General features: G+C 39.5%; 1 non-coding gene across 1 annotated transcript; it reads left to right on the forward strand.

The window, feature by feature from the left end:
- The first annotated feature begins 1,951 nt into the window (after positions 1–1,951).
- LOC114805555 lies at positions 1,952–2,083 on the forward strand. The gene has a single exon (XR_003753527.1). It is a non-coding gene; the product is annotated as a small nucleolar RNA SNORA7 (small nucleolar RNA).
- The last annotated feature ends 652 nt before the right edge of the window (positions 2,084–2,735 follow it).

A 2,735-nucleotide genomic window follows, 5' to 3' on the forward strand; every position in this document is an offset into this window, starting at 1 on the left:
ATGACTATCTTAGATGTTCTTCTTTATTCACTGGTTCTGTGTGTGTGTGTGTGTGTGTGTGTACACGTGTGTGTTTGTATGAGTGTGCCCATGAGCAAAGTGGTGTCCTTACCTGGATTCACAAGAAACAAAAAAATAAATTATAGCTGCGATTCAAATTCTGTATCCCACATTCGGTTTCCACACTTTTGTCATACAGTGGCCAGTATAGCTGTTAGGCCTTCTAGCTCTCATTTCAAGTATTTTCTGGATTCCTTAAAATAATTTTTGGAGAATTTTCCACTTTCAGCAATGCTCTCATATTGAAATTTTTTGGTACTAAACATAGCCATGCCAAGAAAAAATATAGAAGTTCAATTAGTCATCTCAGTTGCCTCTTGCAATATGTTACAGATGTCAGATGTATTAGTCATTATTATTAGATTTTCTAAAGTGACTTCATTTTTATGCTTTAATTGCACTCCTATCCTTAGCTGTTGTTGTGACATTTCTCCTTGGGGTTTGAAGGGCTAAAGGGTGAATTTCATTCTTTCTTCTGAATCCTCTTCACCCTTCATACCTCCACACCTCTCTTCCAGGAGGCTCCACTAGCTGCAGATTGTATTGACTTGGCAAAAAGCAGTACAGTCAAATGAGATCACCATCTAGCTCTCACCCTCTGCACCCCACATGTACCCAAGACCAAGAAATAATGACGCTGGGGGTGTTTCAAAATCATTTTGGCTTCCACTGGGCAAGAGTCCAAAAACCCACACCTACTTCCTTTTCAGGTATGGTCATTTCATTTCAAACCTGCACTGCTTTTGAGTAGTGGTACATCTTAGTTTATGAAATGCCAGGCTTTCCAAAATTAGTTTCTGGACATATTAGGAAGGCAAACGTACCATATAACATTTTTCTTTCTGGTGTCTTCCTCTGTCAGAAAGGGAAAACACTTAGCACTCTACTTTGACACCTCCAACTATGTTCTCCTTATTTTTCTTTTATTAGCAGTTCTGCTACTATGTACTATTCATAGATCACTGTAAAACATAGAAGATTTCAACACTGAAACAATTATTAGCAGTTGAGTGGTTGGCAACGTAGGATAGATTTAAAGATGCAGAAAAATAACCTGTATGAAGTGTAGCCGAATAGGCATTTAAGTCTGTAATTGAGATGTCAGTTCCAAATTATAATCTCTGGGGATTCCAGGCAATAAACCAGTCTGTGCGCCATCTGATTATCTTCTATCTGCCCGAGTACTGGCACATAGCAATCGCTTAACAAATATCACTACTGACTCAAGCCCACTGTGGCCCGAAGAAGAAAACAAACTATATTTTTTATTTTAATTGTACATCATGTGGTCTATTTTGCTTCCGTGAAAAGGGTGAATGGAAGCAAATTGTAAAGAGGGTTTTTCAAATGAAGACACTGACATTGTTATTGTGGTAACAGCTCATTCTGCAATATCAGTTTCACCTAATAAGGATCGATCTTAAATTTTTGTGATTTTACTGTGGCCTCCCATGAGATGAAGTGCAGAGAATGCAAGAACACAGCGTGAGGTTGAGGAGATTCAGAACTGGTATTCATTAGTGTCCTTGTGATTTCCCAAATCTCAACTGTTTTAAATCCTCCTAGGAACTCCTAAAGTTTGAGTTCCTCTTTGTAAAAGCAGCGTGGCTCAGTGGAAAGAGCACGGACTTGGGAGTCAGAGATCATGGGTTCTAATCCTGCCTCGGCCATTTATCAGCTGTGTAACTTTGGGCAAGTCACTTAACTTCTCTGTGCCTCAGTTACCTCATCTGTAAAGTGGGAATTTAGACTGTGAGCCCCATGTGGTACAACCTGATTACCTTGTATCTACTCCAGCACTTAGAACAGTGCTTGGCACATAGTAAGCGCCTAACAAATGCCATCACCATCATTATTATTGTTATTCTATGTGGGTACGTGTTTAGGTAATCCCCTCTCAGGGTCACACCTACAGAGTTTCCAGTACTCTACCAGTCTTGACTAGGGGAGGGAGAGTCAAGCAGAGGCCTACCCATTCCATTTCTAGCTTGGGCTAGTGAGTGGAAGGCAATCTGCTACAAGTCAAAACTCACCTTGGCTGGGCAGAAGTGGCGTGGTAGAAGTTGAGGGGGTAGACTCGGGTTTACTGCATGGAAGGAGGCAACGGTAAACCACTTTCACATTTTTATCAAGAAATCTCTGTTACTAAGTACATTTTGTCAGTTATCATATTCCCCTCAACCCCCAACCACTCACTTACTTGAATATTTCTTTAAACCTTTGCTTTTATGGCAATTCTCAGAAATGTTCAAATATTTTTGGTAACTTTGAATTTCTCCTATTTGGATCACACATTCCTAGCGTAGAACGACTATATTTTTTCAGGTAGCATGCTAAGTAGATAACCTAAGTTCACAATGGTCTGAGAACATAAAGACCCTCAAACTGAGGGTTGAGATACAGCCCTACATTATATCAGAATGTTTCATTGCTTTCTTCTTGGTTCATTTTGGTTTGCTTTGGTCCAAGGTCTTCCGTGGGTTGTAAATATTAGCATTTTAGATATGGTGACTCTTTGGTACTAGTAATGTCAGAATATAATAGCACCCTTCATTTGGTGCTTCCAAAACTTGCATTTAACATACTTTCATAGTCTTTGAAATAGTCTGTAGACTTGGCCAGGTTTTTATCCCCAAATAAGCTAATTCTGTTCTCTTTAATGACTATGGTGCTGA

The sequence above is a fragment of the Ornithorhynchus anatinus genome, chromosome 18 (assembly GCF_004115215.2).
Source record: "Ornithorhynchus anatinus isolate Pmale09 chromosome 18, mOrnAna1.pri.v4, whole genome shotgun sequence".
Lineage (NCBI taxonomy): Eukaryota > Metazoa > Chordata > Mammalia > Monotremata > Ornithorhynchidae > Ornithorhynchus > Ornithorhynchus anatinus.